Here is an 8,640-nt window from a genome sequence, read left to right as displayed (position 1 = left end):
GACTCCAACTGAAAAAAAAAAAAAAAAATCAAACAAAAACAGCAGTCCCTCGCCTCTCCCACTCCCTTCTTTCCTTTTCTCCCCATGACTTTCAGGTCTTCTAGCTGATTCTTACACCTTATCTGTAAGTAGCCTATTGATCCCACTCTTTCTGATTTGTTAATCTGGGGCCTTATTTTCTTCCACCTCCTTCCCTGCTTCTTGGGTCTCCACCCTGCCAATCATAATTTTTAGATAGCTCTGTGTCCAGCCTTTATAGGACAGTATAAACATGCTTTATAAAGTTAAAGTACACACTGTACTATGCTTGTTTCCCCCCCCTTTTTTTTTTTTTTTTGGTGGAGCTGGAGTCTTACTCCTTTACCCAGGCTAGAGTGCAGTGGCACACTTACGGCCACCCCAGCGTCGACTTGCTGGGCTCTGGTGACCCTTCCCCTCAGCCTTCCAAGTAACTGGAACTACAGGCGCGCACTACTACACCCAGTTAATTTTTCGTTCTTCCATTTTTAGCATAACCTTTTGTTTCTCTTGAAGTTAAAAATTGTCTTTTCGTTTGCTTAGCATTTTAATGTATTTTTATGAATTCAGCCTAATACTTTTCCCAAATTCTCTAACCCTCTTGTGTGTTCTGTCTCTCCCAGCATTCTGTCAATTTTATCTTCTTGGTGGCCTGTCTCCTGGAGGTTACCTCCTGAGCCTGGTGTGTGGTTGTCAGTAGGGGACCCTCCCATCATCTCCTGGGGTTAGCCAACCTCCCTCCCTCCCTCCCACTCTCGCTCTCCATCTCCAGTTTCTCTTTCCTGCAGACAGCATCCTCCTGTTTTGAATTTATACCTGACAATGAGCAGGATGGCAAATTCAGACTTCTTAGGAAATTGTTCCCCCACGGGAATACAAGCCCTCAGGATTCAGGAACTTCTGATTTTCCAAGAAAATCCAGAAATCCAGATTATTATCAGAATCCCAACTTTTTTTTTTCTTTTTTAGTTGGAGTCTCTGTTGCCCAGGCTGGAGTACAGTGGCAGGCTCACGGCCACTGTGGCCTCAACCTGCTGGGCTCCGGCGATCCTTCCACCTCAGCCTTCTAAGTAGCTGGAACTACAGGTATGAGCTACCACGTTCGGCTTATTTTTTGATTTATTGTAGAGACGAGAGCTCACCAAGTTGCCCAGGCTGGTCTCGAACCCCTGGGGGCTCAGGCAATCCTCTCGTCTCGACCTCCCAAAGTGCTGGATTACAGGCTGAGCCACCACTCCCGGCCAGAATCTCAGATTTTAAAAACCAATATGCCAGACAGAAAAAGACTGTCACCTGGTTTGGCTTGTGGGCCACCACTCTGTTGTCTTAATTCATCTAGTTAGCCCAATCCATCCAAAGTCAAGTTGGCCTCCCAGGCACGCCTACATCCTTGTGTTCTATAGGTCAAGATTATTACGACTTTAGAAGTCTATATGTTTAGAAGACTATGTAAGAAAATACATGTGTTTCTCCACACAAAAGTAGATTGAAGGGAGCTAATGGCCTTACAATATGTGCTGAGGAGTTCTTTCATCACAAGGGTTTGGTTTAGAACCGACATTTGGGGCAGGCACTGGCTATAGGACCTGGGCTCATCCCCTCCCTGGGATAAAGTTACAATTCATTACTGCCATCATCCCATTGCATCTCAAGCATTCCAACTGCTGGGGGTGAAGTGCATGCCCTTGGTTAGCAGGGCACAGCCCCCCCTCCAGCTATGCACCTGGATGCTCCAGGACCCTGGAAGGCAGGGAGGCAGCACAGCCTTCCTTCCCAAAGTCCCAGCCAGGGGTGCTCCCCTGCCTCAAGGTCTTGCAGGTCTCTGGCTGCACAACTGCCCCAAAGGCTGTTTTATTTCCACACACAGGGATGTACAGTCCTGCACCTTCAAGCCACTAAAATCACACCCTGGCTTGGGTCACCTTTCCTAACTCTGCCCCAATAAGCCCCTCCTGACCTGCCCAGAGCTGATGTCCTGCCTCCTGCCACATTCTTAGCTTCTGGCAAGATCCGGTGTGAGAGGGGCTAGGAGGCCCATTTGACTCAGGTTCAAACTCACAAAGGATCTTCAGTATGTGCTTTTAATGTTTCCACCAAATGAGGTGGAATTGTATCTTAGTTTGGGCTCCCCCCAGAAGTGGACTCTTGGACCAGGATTTGAGGGCTAGGTCTTTAGTTGGGAATTGGTTCCAGGAAACACTGGAAGTAGAGTGGGGAAATGTGATAGGGAAGGGGAGGAAGTCTCTAACAGGTGTATCACTAATCAAATCACCACTGAGGGCAACTGGAGCTCAGTCCCACTGGAGTCCTTTGGGAGCCAGTGTGGAAGACACCTCAGAGTTTTTCCAAGAGGGGAAGGAGCTGGGGTATTTATACACCAGTTTCCACCAGACATTGGTTGGGGGCAGCTCTTGAGGGCTGGAAGAGGCACCACCAATACACGTCTGACTTGTAATGTACATAGGTAGAACAGACTCTGGTGGCCAAAGAAAGCCTGCAAGCCAAGGGACACAGAAGCTAACTGTCAGAGGTCAGGTGTATGTGCACAGGCATGGTACATGGATATTGAACATGTCTGCTACATAAGAGATCCCAACCCCTCGGCTGTGTTGGGAACCGGGCCACGTGGCAGGAGGCGAGTGGCGGGCCATCAAGCAAAGCTTCACCTGTATTTACAGCTGCTCTCCATCACTCGCATTACTGCCTGAGCTCTGCCTTCTGTCAGATCAGTGGTGGCCTTTGATTCTCATAGAAGCAAGAACCCTATTGTGAACTGCAGATGTGAGGGATCTAGGTTGTGTGTTCCTTAGGAGAATCTAATGTCTGATGATCTGATGTGGAGTGGCTGCAAATACAGACTAAAATTAGCAGTGAAGTTTGACTGCACACAGAGCATAATAAATAAATTGCTTGCAGACTCAAATCAAAATAGTAATTTCATAACAATTTTATTATATATTACAATGTAATAATAATAGAAATAAAGTGCATAATAAATGTAATACACTTGAATCATCCAGAAACCACCTCCACCCCCACCCCCTGTTCGTGGAAAAATTGTCTTCTATGAAACCAGTCCCTGATGGCAAAAAGGTTGAGGACCATTGTGCTACATGATGTTGTATTGTATGTGTGAAAAGTGGTAACTTGTTACATGTAAATTTTTACACTATTCACACTTTTGTAAACTTGTTTTGGCACTTCTTCATCTTGTAATTTCCTGTATGTCTTAAAAAGAAACATCCTTTTCCTCCACCTCAGGTGACACTCTAGGCATTCATTTAGGGTCCATCTAAATAGTCCAGGATAATTTCCCCCTCCTAAAATCCTTAGCTTAATCTGATTTGCAAAGACCCTTTTCCCATATAAGACAATCTTCACAGCCTCCAGAGATTAGAACCTGTTGTCTTTGGGGAACATTTTCTAGCCTACCACATTCTGGAAATCCTGAACTCGTTTGGAAAAAGTGAGGTTAGACAAAAAGGAAATGCCCTCCATCAGCAGGATGACCTCATTTGGTGGACAAGAAGGTATACAACTTGGAAATTTTGGAGCATGGCCCACACAGCAAATGAAGAAAAGTGGACATGGCTGAAGCCGGGCTGACTCCAGACCCTCAGCTCCCAGCACTCCCACTGCCCAACGATAATTCCTTTCTTCTAAGTCAACTCCAAATCCCAAGGTCACCATAAAATTTGAATAATTCCCAAAGCAGTTAGTGAACTGGGGAAGCTTTGGTCTTTCCCTGTCATTCATTTGACACCAGAAACAATTAAGATCTCAGAGAGAGGCTAGAAAGACTGTGTTTTCCCCTCTGGGGAGACGGTGTACCCAAGGAGAGAAGCCCATTGGCAATTGAGAAGACCCTTATCTCCTTTGTGCAAGCCTGGATGACATGCTGGAATCACCCCTCTGTTTCCTTGTTTCCCACCCAAGTGATGTGCGCCAACTCGTCCCACCTTGAGGGACACCATCTGAGATTTTCAGCTTGACTTATCCTGCTCTGAGGGGTCCAGACCATTGGGTGTTGGGGTCGGCTATGAGTTGGTTTGCTTCATTTTCCTCTGAGCACACAGCTGTCAACCCAAAGCTACTTGCCATATAGAAATAACAAGTGAAGGCGTTTTGCGGACACACTATGGAGTTTCAGTTCCCTGCCCATGTGACAGAAACCCTTGGATCTTTTTTTTTTTTTTTTTTGAGTTGAGGTCTTATTCTGTCGCCCAGATTGGAATGCAGTGGTACAATCACGGCTCACCACAGCCTCTATCTCTTGGGCTCAGGTGATCCTCCTGCCTCAGCCTCCCGAATAGCTGGGAATACAGGTAGCACCACCACATCCAGCTAATATTTTTATTTTTTATAGGGACAAGGTCTTGCTATGTTGCCCAGGCTGGTGTCGAAATCCTAGGCTCAAACAATCTTCCTGTCTTGGTCTCTCAAAGTGCTTGAGATTATAGACATGAGCTACCACACCCAGCTGAGAAACGCTTTGTCCTTAACTTGCACTGTGAACCAACCAGGTATCTGTTCCTTGGAATACCAGGCCTCCTTAGGCTCATCCTGTGACCTCCTAGGAAGGAACACTTACAGAACTCAGGCCAGTGGGCTTCTTGCTGATCACATACAGCCTTGTCACTTTTCTTCTGACTGCTTTTCCCCCTACACCTGCAGCAGGTTTATTTTTCAAAGGAATGGTTTTTGAGAGAAAAAAACATGGAGCAGAGAAGTATGAAGTGGAAAATAAATACAAATATAAGTTGTATAGCTGTTTTATAGCCATAACAAACTAGTACAAGGAATGCCCTGTCCAAAACACAATAAGCAAGGCGATATGTTTGTAGTCCCAGCTAATCAAGAGGCTGAGGCGGGAGGATTGCTGAGCCCAGGAGTTCAAGGTCAGCTTAGACAACATAGTAAGACCCTATCTCAGACAAACACCAAACACACAATAAAGGTTCAAAGATTAAGGTCTTCCCCTTAAAAGGGAAAATAAAGGTTCAAATATTAATTTTCCCCTGAATAAGGTTGAAAATTTTGGTCTCTGGGATTAGGAATGTAAGTAGCAGTCCTTGTTTCTGGATGGATCACTGAGAGAGTGGCACAGTCCATGCTTTCAACCAGATTTGAACGGAAGAACAACACTTGGCCCAGGTAGAAGCAGACGAAGTGTTTGGTTTCCAGTGTCACATAACCGAAGTTCCTCCCCACAAAGCAATGCCAGGCGGAGTGGTACTTGTCAAACCCCTTGATACAGGCCGCAGTGTTCCTTTCTTTATTATTATTATTTTTTTTAATTTAATTTTTATTATTTTTAATTTATTTTTATTTTTTGAGTTGGAGTCTCACTCTGTCACCCAGGCTGGAGTACAGTGGCACGCTCACGGCCATCCCAGTATCGACCTGCTGGGCTCAGGTTAACCTTCCGCCTCAGCCTTCCAAGGAACCAGAACTATAGGCCTGCACTACCACACCCAGCTAATTTTTTGATTTATTGCAGAGATGGGGGTCTTGCCAAATTGCCCAGGCTGGTCTCGAACCTGTGGGCTCAGGCAATCCTCTTACCTGGGCCTCCCAAAGTGCTGGGATTACAGACTTGAGCCACCATGCCTGGCCTTTTTTAATTTTTTGAGTGGCTCAGGCTGGAGTGCAGTGGCATGCTCACGGCTACTGCAGCCTCAACCTGCTGGGATCAGGCAATCCTTCCGCCTCAGCCTTCCGAGTAGCTGGAACTACAAGTGCACACCACCGTGTCTGGCTAATTTTTTGATTTATTGTAGTGATGAGGTCTCGCCAAATTACCCAGGCTGGTCTTGAACCTGTGGGCTCAGGCAATTCTCTCACCTCAGTCTCCCAAAGTGCTGGGATTATAGGTGTGAGCCACTGTGCCCGGCTGTTCCTTTCTATGTTCTATTTTTTTCAACACTGAGTGGCACACTCCACCAAGTCCTGCTATGTCTCTTCTGACATGGTCACAGTTTTGACCATGGCCTTTCTGTTACACATAGTCACTGTGGAGCTGGGACTGCCTGACTGACAAAGTTTCCCGGGGGAGGTGCCATCCCTGCTCAGGCCTGGCAGGAGCTTCTGTTGCTACCAAAGCTGCAGTGCACTTAACCTGACTCGCTTTTCAGCTGTGTTCCTGGGCTCATTTTGGGGGAGCATGCATTGGTTCCCACTCACCAAACACCCCAGATCGTGGGGCCCTTCCCGTGAACCTGGCTCCCCCTGACTTTTCTGGGTTCTGCCCATTCCCTGTACCTGTGACTACAGTGTCCTTCTGGACAACTAGGACTCCTTTTGTCCACCTGCTTTCCAGGTCACTCCTGCCAACAGCCCCCAGGTGGCTGCCGTGCTTGGCTACCTCTTCCTCCCTCTTTGTTAGGCTCTGCATGGAGGTGGCCCCGGGGCTGATCAGGTTGGGAACCTCTCTCTTTCCTCCATCTGGTCCCCCAATGGCTTCCAACTGCACTTGGAATGACCTTAGAACTCCTATGCCAACTTCAAGATCCTTATCACAAGTCCCTGGCTACCACCTCAACCAAGTACTTGCCCACTTGCTCCCTTTGCTCACAGCTGTCTCACTGTGTCCTCATCACATTCTCAACGGGGGCCCTTTGAAGGCATGGGTTTTTTTCTCCCTATAGCATCTTGGCATGGCTATCACCTTCCAGATCTCAGTTCATATGTCCCCCCTGCAAAGAGGCCATCGTGACCACCCAGTTAATGTCTTTCTTCCCCAGTGACTCATTCCATTATATAGCTAAAATTTGCATACAATGAATGAAGCATATCCAACTTAAGTGCCCAGTGTGAAAAGTTTTGACACACGTATACATCCATGTAGCAACATTCCAATCAGGATACAACATTCCCCTTTTCCACAGGGAATATGTTCCAAGATCCCCAATGAATCCCTAAAAGGCAGATAGACCCGACCCAGATAGAACCAACCCAGACAGAACTGACCCAGATTACCACCAATCAGAACACATTTCTGTTCATGTCTTCCACCCGCAAATGTAACGCCTTTCCATCAAAACTAGGCACTTACTGTATATACAAGGATCGTAGCTTTGCATTTTGAGGTGGGACTGCAGAGCTAGAACACATTTCCTTTTCTTTCTTTACAATTTCATGGATAGAAGAGTCCTTCTTATCACAGATCTTAACCTCAGTCTATGATTTTTTTTTTTTCTTTTCTTCTTGAGATCGTTCACCCTTTTGCTTCAAGGAAGTACTCTGTGACTTCTCCCTGGCATATCTGAATTGCCAGCATCACTACCCTTGCACCTTGGAGCCATTATGAAGTAAAGGAAGGGTGACTTGAGCACAAGCACTATGTGATACCTCAATACCTCGACAGTCGATCTGAAAACCCAGCTGGCTACTCAGGGACCAAGGGGCAGGGACTGTGTTCAGCCTGGATCTTTTCTCTGTTCACAGAGAGAAGATTCATGTCCTGGTGAGACAGTGCAAGATTTTATCACGCATCTCAGAGTGGCACACAGCTTAAAAGGTATGAATTTCATTTCTGAAAGTTTCCATTTAATATTTTTGAAACTTGGTTGATTATAGGTAACTAAAACTGTATAAAACATGGGTGGGGGAGAGGTGACTGTATAGCCTTTTCCCAGCCTCTTCATATCTCATTGCCTTATTGTTGATGTCACTGAGCTCCGTAGGACCCCATTTTGTTTCTTCTCTGCTTGTTGTCTGTCTCCCCTCTACGATGGACTCTCCAAGAAGACAGGAACCTCTCCGTCCTGTTCACCGCTGTGTCTGTCCCTCGTGTTCAAGTTATCCTTTTTGGTTGCAGTGAATGATTAAATTTTTCCACTTGTGAACGTTGGGCCTCTGCCCCCCCCCCCGCAGCTGCTAGGTATCAGGTTCCCGTGGGGTTAGGCGACGTGCCCTCTCCTGGGTGGAATGGAATTCCAGAGGCAGGTGCCCCGGGTGGCTGGCACGCCTCATCCCTGGGCCTCCAGGGAGTGATCCTGTCAACGAGCAGTCAGTCCTCTTGCCTGTCGCCTGGCGCCACATCTGCGGGGCAGACCTGCTTGAGCGCCTCCCCACACACATCCAGATCCCCCCCACACACATCCGGAGCAGAGCAGCGGAAGGCCACGCGTCGCCCCCTCGTGTTGCCTTAGGGGTTGGGAGCCCGCGGGAGTGTGTGAACCAGAGATGGTGTCAGAGGGCATGCCTCACTTTCCCGTTTAGGCAGACTTTCCGGAGGGACGTTCCCCCAGGAGTCATTAGAGCCTACCTCATCAACAAGGGTACCTGCATAATGAACATGTGCACACCTAACCCCGAATTGCATCCCACGCATTCAAAATTTGAATAATAAACAAACAAATAAATAAAACCATCTCCGCCGGATGACAGCGACCCCCCGGTGCACTTTCCGCCTCCGTGACTCTAGGCGGCTTTCACGGTCATTGTCGCAGCCGGATGTCCCAGCTGGATGCCGCAGCCAAGCGTGCCTGTCCCAGGGCCAGCCCCGGGAAGGATTTGGTGCTAAGAAAGACAGGCCCATCTTTCGACCGGACGGCTAAGGAGGATGTGGAGGGCCAGCGCTGCTTTCCATCGTGACGGTCCTTCGGGCTGGGAGCGCTG

The sequence above is a fragment of the Carlito syrichta genome, unplaced genomic scaffold, assembly GCF_000164805.1.
Source record: "Carlito syrichta isolate Samal-C Ts95f unplaced genomic scaffold, Tarsius_syrichta-2.0.1 Scaffold311675, whole genome shotgun sequence".
Classification (NCBI taxonomy): Eukaryota; Metazoa; Chordata; class Mammalia; order Primates; family Tarsiidae; genus Carlito; species Carlito syrichta.
Note: the sequence above shows the minus strand (reverse complement) of the source record.